Raw genomic sequence first — 24,521 nt, 5'->3', positions numbered from 1 at the left:
CATGTTTCATTTACTCGTAAAATGTTAACGCTTATGTGATTTTTGAGAGACCCTGGAAGTTGATTCAATTGATAGTAGCCTACCTTTGGTCTGATGTAAACAGCTGATCTTCTCAGCAGAGGACATGCTTTTATAGCCGAGGGACAGACAGAGGAGAGGACCAGGCGGTGGATTCTCCTCTGTCTGTCGACTCTGTAAAGGCAGAGGTCCCCTTGTAAATCTGGGAATTCTGCCTTTATCTTTGGTTCTGTGTCTTTGTGATGGGTGGCCTAAGTGAACAGAAGTTATAAGCAATCTTGTCTTTGACGCTGTCCTGACCTTCCAACTTGCGCCTTAGTATGAATACAGTGTCACGGCAATTTGGAAGAACAGCCAGTCTTATGGTGGTGAGCCGCTGTCTGGCTGGTTCTGTTCTCCTGGGCACCTGACCTCTCCTAAACCCTCTAAGTCTTAATGAAAAATAAGTATAACATACAGGCATACAGGTTATGGGATTTCTGTTACTATGTATCAAGACACTCAACACCAAGAGAAACAAATCTCATTACCGTATGTTATTGACAAGCTAATGTGGAACAGTAATTAAGCTTGTCCCATGTTATATGAATCATTGGATCATTGTAACCCATTGTAATCCACTTTTAAACACTAAATACAAGACTCTACTTCAATTTTAATACAGTGCTATGAAGGCATAAATTACCCAATATCTTACTAGCTTCTTTATTCTCAACTAGCTATATAGACTAAGAGTTTCCATCTTTCAAACATAACTATTGATTTAAAACAGTGATTGAAAGATCGAACAGTGGAAACATGGAAACTAGTGATTCCAACAAAAGTGTGATACAATGTGGTATGGCTGTGGCAGTGCCACAGCTTATCTCCTAGTGTTTCTCTGTGTTTCCCCTTTCCTTGTGTTCCCAATGTTCCCCTGTCTGTCCCTCGTTGTCTCTGTGTCTGGTTGTGTGTGTGTACCTGGCATGGGCGTGGCTTCCCCACTTCCCTTACCCTCCTGCACACCTGCTCTCAATCGGCTCATCACTCCTCCCAGTCTGCACACCTTCCTCTCATCAATTCATCAAGCCTGCAGTATTTCAACCCTGGTTCTTCAGTCACTCATTGCCAGATTTTCGTTCAACCTTCAGTGGTAGCCATGCTCTCGGCCAAATCATTTTGTATTTTGCAATGAAGTGAACTTGCTTTTTGTTGCCTTATTAGTTCCTAACTTGTTTCTTCTCTGAAAAAAAGCAGGGCACATAGTTTGCGGGGCGGCGCCGTTCGCCCTTATATACATATATCTATATATATATATATATATCCCCGCGGTCTTCTCCTCTTCCTCTTCTTCCTGCGTGGAGCCGACGGTGTGGCGTGGGAGCATTTGGCGGTGGCGTGACAGCATCCTGGTGTCCTGGCATCCCGCCACGTTAACTAAAGACTCGACGTGACTAGGAGTTGGGCTGCTCCCTTGGACTCGCGGCTGGTGCGCGGTGTGCGTTCTGGACGGTAAGACGCGGCGTGGTCTGCCTTTTTCCCTTCAGCTGTTGGTTGTTCTCGTGAAAAGTTAACAGCTATTATTATTAGGAACTGTCTATTTTAAGAACTGGCTCTCATGTAAATTGTAATTATTATTTAGTAGTTGATTTACTATGTTTCGCAGTGCGTGGCCTGTCATCGGCCACCACCTCTGGGTGAAGCTGCTGTTTCCGACACAGAGCCAATGCAGATTGGCTCTGTGTCGGCTCTCTGATTGGCTCCGTGTTCGGACTTCTCCGTGGATTCCTCCCGCTCTGGTCGGAAGATAGTGAATTTGCACGGCTGTGTGCGCTGGTCCCGGCTGTCTTTTGTCATTAACCAGCCCAGCACGCCGAGCCGGGCGCGTAGTTTTAATTGAGTAGACTGAGTAACTGTCAACTGTTCTGTTTAATTCTTTTCTGCTATTTTTGATTTTGTGATTGATGTATAATTTGTTTATCTTTAGTTATTGCATATAGATTGTTTGTTTGTCTAGGGTTATTGTTTCCCTTGGTTGAGTGTGTGTGACTGAGTGGTTCCTTTGTGTTAAACAGTGGTTATGAGGGTCTGTCACGTTGCATATTTTTAACTTGTCTTTCTTTTACCTAGGTGCTGTGGGCCAAGTGTGCGGCAGCGGCTCCCTTGTGGTGGTGCCTTCACTTTTCTTTTGGTTTGCTGTGTCACGGGTGCGGTGTAGTGTGGATCCCTTCCTTTTTGAGTTAGCCGCTGTCATGGTAAGCCCCAGCCCTGACCTGCTCCTCGACTGCCATCTAGGCAGAACATTGGGCCCTCATTCCCACTGTTGATTTAAAGTTCTGATTATTTTTATATGGTTTAATGTTAATTCCATTTAAGTGCATTTTGTTAATAAATTATCTTCTACTGGAATCACGCTCTCTGCCCCGTGGAGTTTTTTTTTTTTTTTTTTTTTCGAACCTTGTGTGCCTTGGTTTAATTTGGAAATAGTTTTGTTAATATATTTCCTGGGGTGAGATTCCCCAGGTGATGTTGCCGCATCCTCCAATCCTAACATTGCCACATTAGCTAACATAACAATTGGTTAGCTAGGTCAGTGGGAATGGCGCCATAGCGTTGCATTCACTAAAACATCATATCGCATCCTCCAACAACAGTTAACATTTATAGCCAGTGGTCTTCAATCAACCCAAAACACGTCACTCCACTGCTCATATCCCTCCACTGGCTCCCAGTCATAGCTCGCATCAAATTCAAAACCCTGTTGCTTGCTTACAAAATGGGGACGAAACCGGCTCCTGCCTACCTGACCCAGCTCCTTCATGAACACTTCTGCACTTAATGATATTGATGCTGCTGATGATGATGACATTAAGGATGTGGATTAGGATATTCACGATGATGACTGTACTGACCTTGTTGATGCTGCTGACGATGATTATTATAAAAACAAACAAAATGACGTACTTTGCTCTGCCTGTTGGCACCAGTGTCCTATCGCACTTGAAGCTGTTTGTTGGCACTTACTGACTTCGTTTCCTCCTGTCTTAATCGTTGCTTGTGTTGTATTAACTCCCTCGCTTTGGACAAAAGCGTCTGCTAAATGAAAATGTAACATTGTAATAATTGACAATAACAAATCTAGTATAAAAACGTTTAATCCTTGATGTATTTTTTTTTATTTTTTATGTACTGCTTGAAACCATTATGAAAACCAAGTGCCATCGACACATTGTGGAAAATAGTTTTATATGCATGTTATGACTGTAAATTAAAACAAAGCCTTTCAGCCAAATATCTAATCAACTATAGGGCTGTAGCAAGTTTGAGGACGAAATAAAGCTCAAATGTGAAATGCTCCCTCAAAAAACGAACAAACGGTATTGTAAAAAGGCATAGCGAACTGCTGGAAAAATTAACTCATATGCTCAATATATTGCTCATTTGATTTTTTTTTTTTTTTTTCATTCTGATCCAGAAGGTTAACAACACACGTTTTCATCCAGTCTCCATTAGGCTATACAATAATTTCTTTCTAAACACAAATGTGATGTCTGACACAAGAAAGCTGATTCATAATGAACAGTCTGTTCATGAAAAGATAAAAGTTAAATTAGATTATTTTTTACATAATAGTCACAATGTATCATTCACACTACCATTACATTAAAAACATATCCATTGGCTGCACGAAAAATGTCGCCATTAATCAGAAAAGATCTTAACAAATGTACATCGGGCATGCAGAACATCAACCCCCTTCCGATGTATTTAATTCAACAGGTTGCCATTTGTGCTCCAATACTGCCATCTAGTGGGCATGTAGGTGAGCACACCACATTAAATGAAAGTACACAAGCTACAGTTTTTCCTCGATAAGTAACCAGTACAAAATTCTGATTTTAATAACTTCACTGTAAATACATATCATTTCTAAACCCCAATTCAATAAATATTGTATCCTGACCTCAATTCATACAAGGTTTATTGAGCGGGGAACTGTTTTCTGTCTTCCAACGACTGTATGTAGGGATTCCCCTCAGAAACGGATGAAGTGGTATCACCCAATATTATACCCCTTAACAAGTTAAAAACGTACATGTTAACAGGTCAGTTTCTAACGTCTTAAGGCGTTTTTAGCGTGTTATGACACCCAGGTAACTTGCCCCTTCCCCTTGTGTGTTCCCAGCTGGTCTGATGGTCTTCACTGCCCTGATTGTTTCCACCTGTTCCCCATTACCTTGTCTATATATTGTCTGCGTTTGTCTTTGTTCTGTGCCAGTTTGCCTTGTCCCGCAAGTCAGAGAACCAACGCCTTGTCCATGCTATGCTCTATGTCAAAACAGGTTTTGTATTATTTTGATACTTTGTCTATCCTTTTTTTTGTCACAGAAGTTTTTTATCCTCAGAGTGATTTTTTGTTTCTTCATTGTTGTAGTGTTTTTCCTCTGTAGAGTGATTTTTATTTGGCACTTTGTTTCTGAGTGGTGCAGTTGGGTTCAAGTCCTAGTTCAGTTGTGACACATATTGAGTTTTCAACATCTATCTCTCTGTTTCCATAGTGAGGATGATAAAAGGGGAGACGAGGAGTTTGTGCCACCTTCACGTAAGCTGCGTTCAACTTCAGCTAAGTCCTCCTCCCCCGCCCCAGGGCCATCAACACAGTCGAAGAGGGGTCAGCAGAGATGTCGTGGGCCTGCCAGTAAGAAACTAAAGCAGGCTTCCTCTGGACATGATGGCGGCGATGGGCAGGAGAGGTGGTGTAACCCTGAAGAGCTGGATGTGGAACCACCAATGTTAAATTTTGAGCCAAGAAATCCAGTAGGGCCCAGGATTGACACCAGTGTGACATGGTCACCACTGAGCTCATTCAAACTGTTCTTCAGCTCCAGCGTGATTCACACAATCATCAAGAGCACAAATGAAAAAGCAGACAGAAGAAAAGCATCAGTGATGCAATTTAAGTGGTCTCCCCTCTCAGTTGAGGACTTCTACATTTTTCTGGCTATTGTCATCTTTTCTGGGATGGTTCAAGATCATACCAGGGTAGACATGTGAAGAGAGTGGTCCTACAACTTTCACTTTCCATGGAACTGCATGACAAGGGACAGATTTAAGGCAATTTTTTGGTCCCTTCAACTGTCTGATGTCAAAGAGGTAAAATGTTTCATCACTACAAATAGTGATTAAAACACGAGGAGAATCAGAAAAAGAAAGGAACACAATACGACAGGCTCTTTGTGAAGTGTAAGGACACCAAGGAGGTGACAATGTGCAGCACTTTCCACAAGGCTTACAGTGAAGGCTCCACACACAGGAGAGTGAAAGAGGCTGGACAGTGTCGCCAAAAAACATTCCTGTTCCTGATGCCATCAAGGATTACAACAGCCACATGGGCGGGGTGGACCTGTCAGTTGCCCTCATTCAGTATTATATTACTCAAGCTCTTGACAGTCAGATTTGATTTTTGATATGTTGAATATTAACATGTTGTTGAAATGTTGAATGTTTACCAGTTACCTGTGCTTTTGTAAATATTGCACATTGATCTTCTTACTTGTAGAATAAAACTATTCCATTTGGAGACAAAATAATACAATTTAGTTGTTTTCTATTGATTTTATGCTGTGCATAATGGTAGAGTGTGATGATGCACAGGATAAATGTCAGAGCCAAAGACTGCATTATGTGCACATAGCCTCTTGTAGTGGAAATCAGTAGTTGTTGTCAGAATCCCTTTAAAGAGGTAAAACAACCCATTTGGCACACTTTGTGTACTTTAGGTATCCAAATGGCCAAATGGAGAGTCTACATGGTCCTATCCTTACTAAAACCTTTGTAGAATCTATATGCTTTGTAATATTTCTATATACTTTGACAGTTGTAGTCAAGGAGTTGCTGAATCAATTCACTGTCATCTTTTTGCAGAGAAACATTGCTATCATGGTGTTATCCTCTGTGTAATCTAGATTAAATTTTAGCCAAGGAAAAAATGTAACTTTTTTTCCCTTTGTTTGATCACAGTTTACTCATGCATATTATAGTCACAATTTACAGACACTGGGAGTACATTTTCTGAGGTCTTACCTATCCATAGAGACCAAACCAAGTCTGTTTAGGCGAAAATCACCTGCTAGCACCTTAGGGCTTAACAAGGTTAAGATCTTATGTTTTAAAGTTTTCTTCAGTGTCAAAGTAATCAGTGATTAAGTCTTTTACTTTTATTGGTGCAAAACCACCAGATTTCAAGAATACAACAGCATATATGATGAGCTTTAACAGGGCTTTGCTCTCCTGATGGCTCTCCTGATGGCTCTCATTATATGTGTTCCTTTATATGCCTTTATTCTGATGTTGGCATGTTTCTATTTTTTTCCTCTGACAGCTCCAGACATTCATGTTCTCCGCTCAGCGTTTAACCACTCAGATTTTCCACATGTGAGGGGTTTGATTTATATGCAGTTGGCTCTCTTTTACTTTGCAGGAAAGTTTTTACACCTTTAAACAGAACTCCTGTGCTGGGCTCAGAGCTACAGATGGCACCAGTTCCACACACTGACAGCTGCTACCACACAATTCAGACAATAACGCAGCATGTCAGGTTGCCAAAGCAGAATTTTCTTCCCTGAGATTCTCATGCAGCGCTCAGGTGGGCTGGAAGTAAAGACACTGCAGACTCTGAACTCCTGAAAACTGAAGTTTTACTTTAACCCAGTTTAATTATCTTTCTCTGCACGGTGTAAATGTTAAAGAAAAGAGGAGGAAACAGTACTGTGGATGTAAATAAATGATGACGGTTATATTGAGACTGTGTAAATTTAATAATGTAAACACAGCTTCAGCTCTGAGTCCAGTCCTGTGTGCTAGCTGCATTAATACAAAGGGACTGTTAAAAACAATGAATTCTGTTCACTGCTCTGTATGTGTAACAGTAGATTATTTACATCTCATAAAACAGTGTGTCTCATTCTTATTAAACCAACAACAGGTTAGTTCACAGCCCCTCTGCACCAGCATAAACATATTAAACATGAAGAGTGTCTGACAGGGCCGATAAATCAAGACACGAATCATGTTGGAGGTCTGGGGATCAGTACACTTTATTTAATGTTTATTATTTGTTATTACTATTAACAAATGATTTAACCGTTAATAACTAATAATAATTACTATTAACAAATTATTATTTAACCGTTAATAACTAATAACTTATAATACTGACTATAAACAAATTATTTTTGACATTTATTATTTTAGATAACAATACCCAGGTTCCACAGGGTGTTTTGAGCAGCCAGCTCTTTGGCATCGTCCAGCAGCGCACACTGCTTGTCGGGGATGTAGGTGCTGCGTCTGGACGGGATCACCACCTACACACACACACGCACACTCTGTTTTTGTTGCTCATATGGTTAGACTTATCAGCTAAGTCGATGTAAACATTTATGTACTTATTCTGTATGTATGTATTCTGCAGATTTCCATTTGAATAAATGACAGGAAAGTGAAGTTTACAAAGGTAAAGGTGAGAAGGTATGCCTGCCGTGTATCTGCAGACCTTCTAGAGCAGCAGCCTCCCGTCCTGCCCCGGCGTGGAGAACAGCTCGTACTCGGGCTGTGAACACAGGTTCTTGCGACAGTAGAAGTCAAGCAGACTGACGGCCGAGCCGATCTGACTCTGTTTGAGTGACAGCAGGCTGGTGGGGGTGAGGGGGGTGCCGGGGAACAGGGGGAACACACACCGGTCTGCCTCATCTGATCACACACACACGCGCACACACACAGAGGCAGGATCAGCATTACTGCTCATTAGACATGAGTGTAGTCAGAAGATACCAGTGTAGTGTAGTTGGAGTAACAGTGAAAACAGTGTAAGGGTCAAGCTGTGGAAAAGAAGATTTTCGGAATATAAAATGAAACAAGTTGAGCTGCCCGTCACTCTTTAGACAGCATGAAGTATGAGCAGCACTCGCTGTCAGTAAACACAACACTTAGCTGCTTTAATCACCAGGATACATGAAACAATCCACTTGTGCTAACGATGTCACTTATTACACTGACGAGTGAATCCACCAGCACATTCCTCAACGTCACACACACGTCTCAAACACCCTATTTACACTCGAGTCATGAATATGAATCAAATCAAAGGCTGTTTTTTGACATTAATGATCATTTTCATGTTTGACACTTAAACTGTTTGCAAATTAAAGGCTTCAGAGGACGTAACAGCAATAAATCACTGTCCAACATGTGTGGTACTTTTAACTATTACTGTGAATAACAGCTGAGATGATAGAAAGCCCTCTGTCTCACATCAACAGAAATGTTACAGTGTTAATGTTACTGTAAACTACACAAAACATTTCCCCTTTAAAGGGTCACATTGAGGGATTTTTCTTTGACAAAAAACAAAAAACACAATACATTTGTTTTTAAAGGTCTAGCTGCGAATTTAACCAAACAAAATGCTGACTCTTTTCTGTTCTAATCATGGACTGTATACAAAAATGGTCGTAGCCGACGTGACGTCAATCATTGGGTTGTTGACTACTGTTTTGAAGGCCTGCCATTAAAACCACTGGCCCTGAAATGCAAGCCCTATTTCAGTTATTTTTTTAACATCAAATTTCTCCTTCTGTAAGTGTTTTTATTACTCAATACATGTGTTCAACTATTATAAACTCGTAAAAATAGACCAAAAATATCATAAGGGTTTAAAGAGGGTTCTTTTACCACACTTGGTTCAGCAACTCTGACACCCGCATGAATAAATTGTAGTAGCTGCAGTTACGTTACTTAAACGGTATGTAACATTAATGACGCTGTTCAAATGTATGTTCAACTAGCGTGATCATCCCTGTGACAGTAACGTTTTGAAACAAAATCTTACCGTCACCTTCTTTCTGTTGGCACACACACAACCTCACGCTTTATGTGTGCTGCAGGTGTAGCTTTTAAAACACTCTGCGCCACGTTCGCTCTGTGAACAGTCCGTTTATGGAGCCACAGCGTTAACCTGCAACGGGACGAGGATAACGGGAATACACCCACTTATAGCCACCTCACGTAACTGCCCGTCTGCCTCGATCATCCCCCAAGTAGCCTTCATCTGTGACGGCAGAAGCGTCGCACGCATGTTTACATGCACAGCAGTCAGTTCTGCTTCTTTTTTTCCCCAACTGCTGGCCAACGAACATCATGCTGAGTTGAAGAAGACTTGAAACTAGAGATTGAGACCATAAACTCATTAGGAGAATGTTTACTGAGGGAATAAATCGAGAAGGAGGACCATTTTCTCATAGACTTCTATACAATCTTACTAGGGGAGTTAGACCCTGCTGATCATTCTTATATGTATAGTCTGTGATTGTAAACAAAATACCTGACCTAATTTTTCTACTCAAGAATCTCCTTCTCTCCTTTCACTCTCTGTCTTCGTCTGTCCTCTCTCCTTCACCTGTCTCACTCCCGTCTCTGTCCAGCTCTCCCTCTCTAAGTCTCCTTCTCAATCTTAAATCCGTCTCCCCCTCCATCATGTAAGTATAGCTTACTAGCTAGCTCAGGAAGCTGGAAGGAAAGATCGCCAGTTTGAATCAAAGAGAAGAGCCAGTCTTAAGTCTGACACTAAAGGTAGGGCTGGAGGTCACATTTAAAGTCTGACAGAATCCAGTAGAGTTTGTGTACAACAAAAAACAGCCTAGATGCTCATACTCCAACTTTGTCTGATTTTGGAGTAAAAATCAGGACACACCTACCAAAGTATGTGAAATATAATCAGTTAGGGTCATTACAACAGACACAAAAGTAATTTACAGCTGACCCAAATATCCACAAACAAAAGAAGGCATCCTGAACTGACCCTAAACATTTGCGACTGTCTCTGGGATCGGTCGCAGATGTCTTGTTCAAACCTCTGAGGGCTAAACATCTGCGGATACAATAAGACATTCCCGACCGACCCTAAACATCAGAAGCAGGGCTGCACTATAAATGGAATATTAATCCCGCACACATTTTGTCTTCCCACAATTAATTAAACATGACGGTGATATTGGCGTTTAAAATGCTCCGCCTGTAGAAAACTCTACTGCATATCAAATCAAGCCCCTCCCCCAGGGGGTGATGGAGAGGTTTGGACTTCACTTTTGGGGGAGCCGGCATGTCATGTGCCTATCTTACAGAGTGGAAGAGTAAACAACAGAGACGGTCGGAGAAACTAAAGTCAAATGTCTGGAACAGAAGATGAAGAGCTGGTCCCGGAAACGGCTCGTCATTGCTTGCTTGTAGGTATTTCACTTTTAGGGTGAGTGATGTGATGAAGAAACAATAATCAGCAAAGTGGTCATGAGACCTGTGTCTGTGCCGCAAAGCAACACAACTAACTTGTTCAAGCAGACACAAAGTGCAGTATGATGAGTGTATGAAGGCCAAGAGGAAGAACGAGCTAAAAACTTTGGGAATCGGTCCAGTAGATGGCCTCCGCTGTAGCCACGATACAGCCGATCAAAATACGTCCACTAAAAGTTTTTGTTTCTATGAGACATTTCAAAACTCAAATTTGTAAAAAAAAGGGTCCAAAATTACCAAACCTCTCCTTTAACACCCACTGCTGTCACTAAACCCCAAAGCTAATTCAGCATCTGTAAGGTCTCAGTCGCAAAAAGGTCCTCTTACTGATGTAAAGCGGGAGAACTCCTGGCGGAGGGTTTCCTCTGTGGTGCTCAGCATCAGGTTACGCACCTGCAGGGACACAAACATCGTACATCTTACAACCCCATTGCTGATGTTCAGATAGTACAGGTCCCATATGCCACAACATGTCTGACTCCTTTCAGTGATGCCTTACACGATGTCTGTGAGTACAACGATGTTAATACTGATGAAAAATACTGTGAAGATTAAAAACAAGCTGTAATTGAGTGCATAAAAAGTGCACACAGAGAGACAGATGTGTTCTGTACCTGCTGAATGCTCTCCAACATGTGTAAGGTGATTTTAGGTCTGTATCTGTCGCCCTCAGGTTACATTTCAGAGTTTCAGAGTAAAAGCCTCCTAATTGATCCCCTGGAGGACGTGCAGCTCCTGTGAGCCTCCCTCCTTCTCTCTCCCTATTTCACACCTCTGATCTAAACAAGTTGGCCGAATATGTCAGACTTCTCTTCCTAAAATGCTGCCTGTCCAGCAGTGCGGGGGCTGGAGACTTTCTGATTTAAAGGCTCTAAAAAATTTCTCTACAGCGGGCTGAAGTGAGAGACTCTGAAACTTGTAGAATCCTTTCTGATCGTTTAATAAGAGAAATCATTACACCTGATTTCACCTCATCTGCATCCTTTTCATAACAAGGGATTCTTTTGTAAGTGATTATTATTATTTTTTAAAGGGACAAACAGACACACACACAGACATATCAAACACACAAACACGCACATGCACGCACACGCACACACAAACTCACACACACACACACACACACACACACAAACTCACATAGAGGACTCTGACGTGCTGCATCACATCCTCGTCCACATCTTTCTCCGGCTTGGCCCAGTCCACCTGGATAGAGTGACCCCACAGCTGGAAGGTTCCTGTGGGACACAACAGGAACACGACAACATCACATCTGTATACTCAACATGCTAACATGTATGACAATAGTTTCATACATATGTATTGTCTGTAATGACAATGTAATGAGCTGAGTGTTGTAGAAGCAGTTGGAGTTATGAAAGAAACATGCTGAACTGTTGTTTTTTCCTCTCTACAGGATTCAGAAGGAAGTATGTTTGAGGCTGATCGGGGAAATTGACCGATAATTGCACAATATTTTATTAATGCAAAAGTTCAACAGTTCAGCAGATTCTCTGCTGGTTCATCCATCTGATCTGTGACAGGACAGCAGCCTCCTCCTGCCTCAGGCAGCATGGAGCTGCTACAGATGGCTGTTCAGCTACACTGAGGCAGCGTCCAAGCTAATAAATTACTGTTTTAAAAATAAGACTTGCTGTGTTTAGCGAAACAGTAGAACCTCAAAATTAGAAATAGAGCCCGACCAATTTATCAGTCAGACGATTTTATCGGCCCATATTTGCATTTCGCAGATGTATCGGTGTCGGCGTATATGTCCTCCAATATGCTCCGATATTAATAACTTTAATTTTTGCAGTGCTGCAAGAGAAAGTCATGACACCTCCTGACAAGCAGAGGAGAGGACCTCACTCATGTTACAACTATAAACCAGCACAAAAATGACAATTACCAAGAAACGCATCTCATCAATTCAAATCTATATCAATTTAAACCAAATTGGGCAGACCAGATATTCGCCGCTTCTTATAACTCTAAGAAGAGAGGCGTTGCAGTGATGATCAACAGAAAAATACCATATAGCAATAACTCAACCATAACAGATCTCGAGGGACGATATATAATAATCAATGGATCCATTGGGTAAGTTAAGTTAACAATAACCAATCAATACGGCCCAAATGAGGACAACCCAGAATTTTTCCATGAATTCTTTACAAAACTAATAACCTTCTCTGATACAATCATTTTTATTGGAGGTGACTTCAACGCAACCATTTATCCAAAACTTGACAGATCAAATATCATCAAATCTACCAGACCGTGGCAATCATTTCAAACAGTAGAACAAATTCTGGACCAGTATTTGTTGAGATGATAACAGAAATGTACAAATCATCCAACTTTTCACCACATATGAATTCAGCACTCATCGATGTGGGCTTCATAGATAACTGGCAGACATTCTGGGGAAAGCCTGGTCTTATCGGAAGAGACGGCATTCGTCCCACTTTGGATGGTGCAGCTCTTTTGTCTCGTAATATGGCTAAGTTTGTTAGTCGTAAAACCTGACAAACCAGAGTTGAGACCAGGAGGCAGAGCTGTAGTCCTACACACTCCTCTGAGCTTCCCTGTGAGCAGTTTCCCAGCCACAATGTTAATGTTCTAGAGACTGTGTCTGCCCCCCAACCCAGGCATTTTATTACAGTTAATTCAAACTCAAATAAAAAAGGAGTAAATCAAAAAAATTTAATAAAAATTAAAACAACAACCAAAGTTATGCCAAAAAATATGAGAATTAAATGTGGTCTGTTAAATATCAGATCCCTGTCATCTAAAGCTCTATTAGTGAACGATCTGATATCAGATTATCATATTGATTTACTCTCTTTAACTGAGACTTGGCTGTGTCAGGAAGAATATGTCAGCTTAAATGAATCCACTCCTCCCAGTCATCTTAATACTCATACTCCTCGAGACACTGGTCGAGGTGGTGGAGTGGCAGCTATTTTCAGTTCTAGTCTTCTAATCAACCCTAGACCAAAACTTAGTTTCCGCTCTTTTGAAAGCCTTGTTCTGAGTTTTTCACACCCAGCTTGGAAAACTTTACAGCCTGTTTTATTTGTGATAGTATACCGCCCTCCTGGCGCATACTCTGATTTTCTAACTGAATTCTCAGAGTTTTTATCAGATTTAGTCCTGAGTTCAGATAAAATAATTATTGTAGGGGACTTCAATATTCATGTAGATGTTGATAATGATAGTCTTAGCATGGCATTTATGTCCCTTTTGGACTCTATTGGTTTCACTCAAAGTGTAAACCAGCCTACTCACTGCTTTAACCACACCCTCGACCTTGTTCTAGCTTATGGCCTTGAAACCGAAAACTTAATTGTCTTCCCACAAAATCCTCTTTTATCAGATCACTATTTAGTAACATTCGATGTCCTATTAACCGACTACTCTCCAGTTAACAAAAATGTACTCACAAGATGTTTGTCTGATAGGACTGTAGCTAAATTTAAGGAAACAATTCCAGCTGCTTTTAATTCTTTACCACATCTGTTTACTACAGAAAGCTCTTATGCTAATGTTAGTCCCTCTCAGCTTGATCAGTTTGTTGATAGTACTGCAGGTTTGCTGAGAAGTACTCTAGACTCGATTGCCCCCTTAAAAAAGAAGATTATTAAACGACAGAGGCTAGCTCCATGGTATGATTCAGAAACCCGTAACTTGAAGCAAATGTCGCGTAAATTTGAAAGAATGTGGCGATCCGCCAAAACAGAAGAGTCTCGTTTACTCTGGCAAAATAGTCTTAATAAATACAGGAAGGCCCTACGGCATGCTCGAGGTGTTTACTACTCCTCCCTCATAGAAGAACATAAAAACAATCCCAGGTACCTTTTCAGCACTGTAGCCAGGCTGACAGAGAGTCAGAGCTCCACTGAGCCAAGTATTCCTATAGGCCGAAGCAGTGATGATTTCATGAGCTTCTTTAATGACAAAATCCTAAAGATAAGAGACAAAATTTGTAACCTCCTGCCGTTAACTGGTGCAGATGTATCTTTGGAAACTGCTCAAAAACCTGATGTTTACCTTGACTGTTTTTCTCCAATTGACCTTCCTGAGCTAAATTCTCTGATATCTGCGTCTAAACCATCAACCTGTCTTTTAGACCCGATTCCAACCAAGCTGCTTAAGGAAGTCTTTCCCTCAATTAGCACTTCTTTACTAGATATGATCAATATGTCTTTATCGACGGGCTATGTACCCCAGTCTTTTAAACTAGCTGTAATTAAGCCACTTCTTAAAAAGCCTACCCTAGATTCAGGCACCTTAGCTAACTATAGACCTATATCTAACCTTCCTTTTATCTCAAAGATCCTTGAGAAAGCAGTCGCTAATCAATTATGTGACTTTCTTCATAACAACAGTTTATTTGAGGACTTTCAGTCAGGATTTAGAGTCCACCATAGCACTGAGACAGCCCTTGTGCGAGTTTCAAATGATCTACTTACTGCTTCAGACAGAGGACTTCTCTCTGTACTCGTCCTGTTAGATCTTAGTGCCGCTTTCGACACGATAGACCATCACATCCTGTTACAGAGATTAGAACATTTAATTGGCATTACAGGATCTGCACTAAGTTGGTTTAAATCTTATCTATCAGATCGATCTCAGTTTGTTAATGTTCATGATGTGTCCTCTATGCAAACCAAAGTTAGTCATGGAGTTCCACAAGGTTCTGTGCTCGGACCGATTCTTTTTACCTTATATATGCTTCCTCTGGGTAATATCATGAGGAAACACTCCATTAATTTTCATTGTTATGCAGATGATACTCAATTATACTTATCTATGAAGCCAGATGAAACCAATCAGCTATCTAAACTAGAAGCATGCCTTAAGGACATAAAGATCTGGATGACTAGAAACTTTCTGCTACTTTATTCAGACAAAACTGAAGTTATTGTGCTCGGCCCAAAACACCTTAGAGACTCTTTCTCTAATGATATAGCTGCCCTAGATGGCATCAGCCTGGCATCCAGCACTACTGTTAGGAATCTGGGAGTTCTATTTGATCAGGATATGTCCTTCATCTCCCACATAAAACAAATATCAAGGACAGCCTTCTTTCATCTTCGCAACATAGCAAAAATCAGACACATCTTGTCTCAAAACGATGCAGAAAAACTAGTCCATGCATTCGTTACTTCCAGGTTGGATTATTGTAACTCGTTACTATCAGGCTGCCCTAATAAGTCACTAAAAACTCTGCAGCTGGTACAAAATGCTGCAGCACGTGTGCTGACAAGAACTAGGAAGAGAGAGCACATCTCTCCTGTATTAGCCTCTCTGCACTGGCTTCCTGTAAAATATAGAATAGAATTTAAAATCCTTCTTCTTACTTACAAAGCTCTTAATGGTCGGGCACCATCATATCTTAAAGAGCTCATAGTGCCATATTACCCCTCTAGAACATTGCGCTCCCAGGATGCAGGCCTGCTTGTGGTACCTAAAGTCTCTAAGAGTAGTGTTGGAGGTAGAGCCTTCAATTACCAGGCCCCCCTCCTCTGGAACAATCTACCAGTCAAGGTCCGGGAGGCAGACACCCTCTCTTCTTTTAAGAGTAGACTTAAAACTTTCCTCTTTGATAAAGCTTATAGTTAGGGCTGGCTCAGGCTTGGACTAGCCCATAGTTATGCTGCTATAGGTTTAGACTGCCGGGGGGATCTGACACACCAAGCTTCTCTCTCTCTCTCTCTCTCTCTCTCTGACTCTCTGACTCTCTCTCTCTCTCTCTCTCTCTCTTCCTCTCTCTCTGACTCTCTGTCTCTCTCTATCTCTATCTGTCATATTAATGCAGCTCATTAACTCTGTATTTTCTGGTCCCATTAACATTACTAACCACATATCTTCCCGGGAGTTCTTGTGCTCCCTTGTCTTGAAGGTTCCTGAGGATCGTTGCTGCAGACCACCTGCTGCTGTGGACCTGCTCGACTGCAACACCTACTAACATCAGCCTTCCCCATAGTATCATTATTGTTGCTGCTAATGCTAATAGTAGACCTGTTGACTTCAACTGTTACAATTACGATTACCTCAGCCTTTATCATTACTCTGCTTCTCTCGCTAATTTATTTATTTATTTATTTATTTAGCCAATCTTCACCCTAGTCTACCACTATTATTGGCATTGTAACCATAAGTATGTGTCTGTTGTTGTTCATGTAACAAGGACATATGTTGTTGTGGTAACAAGAACATATGTTGTTGTTGCTCTCTTTGCCTGTCTCTATCCTGCATCTCCTTCTATCCCATTTTCGGCCCATCCAGTCGAGGCAGATGGCTGTTCAACATGAGTCTGGTTCTGCTCGAGGTTTCTGCCTGTTAAAAGGAAGTTTTTCCTTGCCAATGTGCCGAATTGCTAAGTGCTACTCATGGTGGATTGATGTTGGGCCTCTCTTTAAATAACTTAACAAAGAGTCAGTCTAGACCTGCTCTTTCTGTAAAGTGTCTCGAGATAACCCTGGTTATGATTTGGCGCTATACAAATAAAATTTGATTGATAAATTTGATTGATTGATTGATCATCTCAGTTCTCTTCAAACCTAACAAGGATCCTACTCTCTGCTCAAGCTACCGCCCTTTATCACTCATCAACACAGACATCAAGATTATCAGTAAAGTACTAGCTATGAGACTGGAAAAAGCCATTCATACCTTAATTCACCCCGACCAAACAGGATTCATTAAAGGTAGACACTCATCAAATAACATGCGCCGTCTATTCAACCTAATAAATATATCCACAAATCAAAAGATTAACACATCCATCCTATCATTAGACGCAGAGAAAGCATTTGACCGTGTAAACTGGAACTTTTTATTTGCAACATTAGATAAGTTTGGTTTTGGACAGTCATTCATCAATTGGATTAAAATATTTTACAACTCACCCACAGCATCAGTAATCCCCAATGGAATAACCTCACAATGTTTGACACTAAACCGCGGCATCAGGCAAGGATGTCCACTCTCTCCACTATTATTCCCATTGAGCCACTAGCAGCCGCCATTCGCCAAGATTCACAAATCACTGGAATCACTGTTGCCAACACTATCCATAAGGTCAGTTTATAGGCATTGTTTAAACTCTTGGAGGAATTCTCCTCCATCTCTGATTAATCCATTAACTAGTCCAAATCCACCATCCTACCACTAAATCACCACCAATGTAAGACGACAGACCCCAAATTACCCTCCAATATCCCAACTGGTAACATTCGCTATCTAGGCATTGATATTTCCTCCAAGCTTCCAGAGCTGTTCCACCTCAACTTTACCCCCATCCTTAAATCCATTGAAGAGCAGTTAAACTGCTGGAATAATTTACCACTCTCCCTAGCAGGCCGAATTGCAACTATCAAAATGTCAATATTAGCCAGAATCAACTACCTCTTTTCAATGACTCCTGTCAAACCAACTCCTAACTAGTTCACCACACTTGATTCATTAATTACAAAATTCTTCTGAAAATATTTATTTTGAATGTGTGTGTATATGCAGGGATGTGTGTGTGTGTATGCATGTACAGGCTGTGTGTATTGGGTTTATGTATACATATGTAATTAAATTTGTATATATGTATAAACTGTATGTGTGTGTGTATGGGTATGTGTATAAAGATAGATATATCTTTTTTGTTTTTGGTGTTTATTTATTTATGTACGTGGTTTATTATTATTATGGGGGGTCTGTTTTTGGTTTCTTGCTTACACTTTGTCTTGGTTCTGGAATGGTAAAATCTTGTCTGTTAACGTAAAAGAGAGGTGAATAATAATTTAAAAAAAAGGACATATGTTCCAAACAGACATAAAAAAAATAAACATAATTATTTTTTGCTTTTTGGAACATAAATAGGAAACTTAACAACTTACTACTCAGTCAACACTAGGCGGCAGGCATGATGGGAAATGAGGAGGTCCCTAATGCTGCCTGAGTGCGCGTCACAGCTGAGCAGGGCAGTGTTGTGGCAAAAAAGTTCCCCGAACCCTCTTGTCACTTAATTTCACCAATAGATGATAAAACTTGGTTGAAAAACTATAATCAAAGTCTTCAAAAAACTCAAGCAAGACAAGCAAACACTAGAGACTGGCAGAATCTGATGCAAAAATAGTTTATTTCCGTATAAATACAAACAAATAAACCCGAGTCCATCCGGATGAGACTGCCCACAGGTTAGCCGCTTGGTCTTATATACTTTAAACCCCTCCCTCGCTGGGCTTCGGCACGTTTTTTTCCCCTTTTTTAGGTCTCTGCCTAATTGGTTAAAGTGTGTCGCAAGTGGCAGACTTGTGCTACCCCCCTTCCCCAAACTCTGGCTCTCTGCCCTCAGCTTGTGTCCCTTCAGTTTCGTCCGACCCATTTCCAACTTTTCCGCAGGACTCTTCCTCACTCTGGCCAATTAGGCACGCCCATGCACTGTACAACAGATAAAGGAGGGGCTCGTTGGCAGGGGACACCTGTTTTTTTTTTTCTAGATCAGATAAGGCGGCCAGTTTCCCACCCTTTGATTTGCACCTGGCTTCTATAATGAGCCCAGCGAGTTTCTCAGCTTAGGATTCTACTTTAGAGCTTTAACTTAAGAAGTTACTTTAAAACATTTGACTGTAAAACTTTAACTTTAAAGTCGAGGTGAAATGAAAAATGTCATTTTAATCCTTTTAGATCACATCCTCCGTAATATTGTGCATCTATTTGACAATACAGACCAAAAAAAATACAGAAAATCCAGTTCTTTGTATTCTTATATCAAAATCCAATCATTTTTTCTTCCTGTAAAACAAAATATCACATGTGCTTACATAAGATAGGACCAACCAATTTCAACAAGAAATATCATGACATCCACCTGCCAATCAATCTGCAACATTTAGCCGCAGAGCACCAAGAACGCTCGGTCAGTTAGCTAGCTACTGCGCTGTGGAGAACGTCTGTCTACGCCCACTTCTCAACGATCAAATCAAATCCCTCTAATGATATGTCCCGCCTGCAAGTCCTGTTTCACTCAAAAATACGTCACGATACGGAAGCTAAATACTCTCGAAATGCTGTTTCATCTCGACTTTAAGGCATTAGACTATAGAAATGTTAACTTTAAGACATTTTTACCATAAAAACTTTAACTTTTAAAACATTTGATTATAAATTTTCACCTAAAACATTTCATTATAAAACTTTTGATTATATAACTTTAACTTTTTCAAATTTTTTTCCAACAGCAGCACACACAGCGAAGGGAAGCATTATCTTTCCCATACAGAACGAAACATTGTGAACAACAAACTCATGTTAAAATCACAGTAATCAGCCAAAGAAAGCTTGCTTTAAGAGCACCACTGTTTCTACTCTCTGCGCATCTAAACTGCCCATGAGATCCCGAGTGTACAGTCTGGCTCTCAGTTTTAGTAACAAAGGTGCAGGAGCTTTAAGCTTAATTGTCTGCTAGTTTCACAGCCGTTATGCTCTAAACAACAAGCTTACACGTCTACACCTCCGTACAACCCAGCAGGAAGGTACAGGATTTTATTTTAAAAAGCCATCATCGCCCCATGCTGCAGACTGTGCGTCTGTCTACTCCGCCCTCAGTCACACCTGCCGCTCCTTACAGCAGCAAGACACGCACGTGCGGACTGTTCTCCTTCACAGAACAGCAAATTAATACGTTTTGTGAAGTCCCTTTCATGTCTCATAAAGATGCTAAAGTTACGACGGAGTTACAGATAGACAGGTAGAGAGATAGCCATGTCACCGTGATGCTACGTTTTGATTGAGACCTGACCTGCGGACTGTTGGCTGAGCTCCAGACCACTGCCCCACGATAGACAGTCCATAGATAGTCCAAAATGTCCCAAACAGAGCACAATAATAAGAATAGAAACACAGACAAAGGGCAGATCCTCTGCTGATACAGACATCAGCTCACACTTCTCCTGGATTGATGTTGATTAAGAGGGAATATTTAATATGGAAAATCCTGCTTATTAAGCCTTTTATTCCTATTATTAACAATATCTGTCTGTCAAATGAGCTGGTCTGTGTTTGGTGACTTTTATCTGTAGCAGCACTGTGTGAAGGTGGGAAAAGAAGAAAATCATTTTTTGTTCCAACTTTTGTGTGTTTTTGTGTTATACTCACGTCTATTTAATTTGATAATTTATTTTGGTGCTATTTAAGTTGCTACAGAAACACTTTTATTTTAATTTTGTATGTCATGCAAATGTAACAATAACATTTCAGAATTGGAATTTTGTTCTTTTAATTTCAGATACACTTTGAACATATCTGAATATATCGGCCGATACATCGATATCGGAATTTTCATTAGTCCCAAAAATCCAGTATTGGTCGGGCTCTTGTTGTAACCAAAACTTTGAGGGTTTTATGCTTGAAAAATGAAGAATGGATCACTTAGATTCTTGATTTTTTTTCTTGCATATGTATCTTATATAGTAAGGGGAGGCTAAGTTAAAGACACAGCTGTCAGTGTTACAGAAGCACAAACTGCATCATTTAAAATAATATATGTTTGAATACAAATGATTGAACACAAAGTAAACATTAAAAACCTTCATGCAGGACTGTAGGCTATTAAACTTTAAAAAAATAAATTCAATAAACTGGACTGGAAGTTAAATCCTCATTCAGACTCTTTGCTGCATTTTTCTGTGTTCTAGCTCCCCCTGCTGGACAAACACAAGTGACCCAGAGTCAGCAGGTGGAATAAAGAAGGAGAGACGGACAGCTGTGATGAAGGAGTCAGAGGAGGATGCAAAGAGAGTGAGTACCCGGGATGAGCTTCCTCCTGGCCATGGCTGCAGCCTTGTGCGACTCGTACTCTACGAAGGCGAACCCTCGGTTTTTGTTCTTATCTGTGGAGCTGGGATACACGATCACATCCACCACGCCGTCTGTAACCTGACACACACGCACACACACACACACACACACACACACACAGGAGGGAGCAAAGGTGGTGGTTAACATGTAAACAGTAACAGCTGCTGCTTCTTCTACTTCTTCTAACTTTTACAATAACAACCAAACGGCTCTGCTCTTGCTAGTTTTGTTCATTTTGTTTCCAAGTTTTCAAAGATTTTTTTTAACCTTTTTCTTAGAGTTAATTGAAGACATTTCAAAAAACATTTTACAAATTAATTTATTCTCTGTGTTAAAGCTCCTCCATGAGCTTTAATTTGGTATCCAGGGGAAGAACTTTGACTTACATTTAGTTCACTCTACCTTTAATTATTTCACTTAATTAAAAATAGCTACAATCAAGTGTTTTACGCAGCTGTTCCGTCTTCTGTTTCTCTACACGCCTGGTTAAACTGTCAGTCATAAACATGTAAACAATACTTTTAGTTTTCCAGATGTCCACATGTGGCTCAGGTGTGTGTGTGTTTGTACATTCTTCATCTCGTCCATGATCTCATCCCTCCTCTTGTCTTTTGGGATGGAGCCGATGAAGAGGCGGCAGTTGTTCAGACTCATGCACACACCGATGAACTTCCCTGGACGGATCTCGTAGTTGTCCAACATCTGGATCGCACTCTGAGCTGCTTCTCTGCACCCATAACCAATGGTCAGGATAAATTATCATAACATGGATCTTTGTTTTTTATTACCCTGCCTTCAGTTGATTCTGGTTCTCCTCTTTCTAAATAAATGTGATTTATAATCCACAAATAATAAGACGATAGATTTAGTAGTTAAAGGGATCATTTCTGTTATGTTGTCAAACTGAATATATAAATAGACACACTCACCTGTTGGTGTACAAGACAAAGGCGTAGCCGCGGTTCTCTCCACTGAACTCCATCATCAGTCTGAACTCGTAGATCCTTCCGGCGCTCTCAAACAACGGCACCAGCTCGTCCTCGTACATGTCTCTGGGAATCTTCCCCACAAACACCTCGCAGCCCCGCGGGGGGGCCGGACCCTCCCAGCCTGAGGCACAAAAGAAAACACAACGACGGTCAGACAGAACTTTCACTGGAGCTGATCTCAGACCAGTGGAGTCGCTACATCAACAGGCTGCAGCCAAACCAAACTCCATTCACTTAAATCACTATTTTAAATCTATTTTTTCAGACTGAGAACAAAAGATAAACACTGACCTGTCCATAAGTTAAAAGGAGATGTTTCATAATACCCTCACATCTTGAGTTTTTTTTTGACATATTACACAGATCACTGAGGGCTTACATTAGGAACAAACAGATTATTTCAGTTATTAATCCCTGGATTTTTCTTTAGACAGCTTTAATCAGACATAAGACTTCTGTATGTGCACACTGCTCATCTTTTTAATATTTTCTGCCCCTTTTCATATAACACAACACTAATTCTCTTCTTCGTGTGTTTTCATGGTCTTAAGACACACAGACCTGGCGGGGGTCCTCCGAACTTCCTCTGTCCGTTCTCCTGCACCATGTCGTAGCCCGTCTTCTCCATCAGGTCCAGCAGAGCCATCTCTTTGGCGCAGGATGCCTTGAACTCGTCCTCGCCCAACAGAGGACTCACTTTCCCAGAGTCTTCGGCCATGTCTCCGCCTGACTCTCTGTCCACGACTGTCTGAAAGAGTACAGTCAGCTTTAGACAGGCGGGTCACAGGACTGATGCTGTCAGCTCAGGAGGAAAGAATTACTTACCTGGTGATCAACATACAACTTCGTTGATAGAAAATCATCAAAACGCAATCTAACTTGTAATCATGAATAATCTAATAACAATTAGAAGCAAAGAAAGCTTGCAGAAACAAATTAATACAATACATCGAATATTATTGCATAGTTGAAAATGAAGTTAGCTTAGCCTCCCCTTAAATGTGTTGTTAAGCTAACGTTAGCTGACTTCATTTGTTATTTTCTGTAGACCACTTGTAACCGGTTCAAGTAACCGGTTCAAGGACCCCTGAAAGTCCCCGGTACCCCCTTTTGGCAACAATAACCTTAATATGCTGACGTTAGCTCGTGTAAACTGCACTCGTTCATCTATAAAGTATAACATGGACAAAACTACACCACAGGGGCTACAAATTAGCATAGCAGTTACCGTTAAGTTAGCTAAATGTTATGATAGCGGCTTCGGTAACTTTAGCGCCTTCCAACCGTTTTTTTTTCTTCAATCAACTGGCCGGAAATATGATTGACATTAAGGTCAGTCTCTCTGAGCTCGTTTCTCTGAGGCACAGAAGGCGGGACAAATGGGTTCACGCGTTACCCACATAAAATTAAATTCAATTAAATTTAAAAAGATCAATATTAATGTATAACATTTTAAATTGATTACAATTTTAATGAATAATCAAAACATTAAATCAAAAAATAATAAAACAAAGATTATTAAAAAATAAAAAGATATATGGCCTATTTTGCAATTATTATATAATTATTTAAAAAATGCTTTACAAATAAACTTTTTTTCATATCAATTATGCGTATAAAGGACAATCCCTCAAAATGTTAATACAACAAACTGAAGAATATGAGGAAAAATCTTTATTACACTCACTCATAATTCTAAATTTTTACACATTATTTTCTTCACAGACATCATTTTTAAGTGCTTTCTTATGTGTTTTGTACAACGGAGTATTAGGGCATTGAGGGGAAAAAAACTCTAAGATTTCGAGAATAAAGTCGTAATTTTACAAGAAAGAAAGTCATAATATTACGAGAATGAAGTCGTAATATTACGAGAATACGATAAAGTCGTAATTTTAGGCCATGGTTAGCCTGTATCTTATTTTGAAGGGTAATATCAGAAGGGCAGCCAGTCGCCTGCGCTAAAAAGATCAAGAGTCATTTTCAAATAAAATCACTTTTCAGAGTCCTGATAAATATGACAAAGTGGTGCTGGTGTTCAGGAAGATTAAATATTTCGTATTTGTGAAACCTATACGTATGTATTGATATAGCTGTTTAGTGTGCTTGCGCATTACTAGGCAGGAGATCTCGAATGTTCTCGCGAGGTACATGTATGCTGTGCTTCCATGCTACCGGGTGTGTTCAATAACGAATACATAAATACAGCTCCGGCCCAAGTTGTGTTAAGCCTCCTGTGCAATCATTTATAAGCATAGCTTCACAAGATGTTCAGCTGTGAAGTTATACTTAACACGTTCCTCATTTTAGTGAAGGCGGCTGCTGCTC

At 40.5% G+C, this 24,521-nt stretch overlaps 1 pseudogene; it reads right to left on the bottom strand.

Annotated features, from left to right (window-relative positions):
• Positions 1 to 7,247: 7,247 nt before the first annotated feature.
• On the bottom strand, positions 7,248 to 22,911 carry LOC138588227 (probable RNA-binding protein 46; annotated as a pseudogene).
• Positions 22,912 to 24,521: the final 1,610 nt, after the last annotated feature.

The sequence above is a fragment of the Semicossyphus pulcher genome, unplaced genomic scaffold (genome assembly GCF_022749685.1).
Source record: "Semicossyphus pulcher isolate SPU_LCO1_2020_fin unplaced genomic scaffold, fSemPul1.0.p SCAF_12, whole genome shotgun sequence".
In the NCBI taxonomy this organism is placed as follows: Eukaryota; Metazoa; Chordata; class Actinopteri; order Labriformes; family Labridae; genus Semicossyphus; species Semicossyphus pulcher.
The sequence above is the reverse complement of the archived record's forward strand: the minus strand, read 5'-3'. Positions and strand labels throughout refer to the sequence as shown.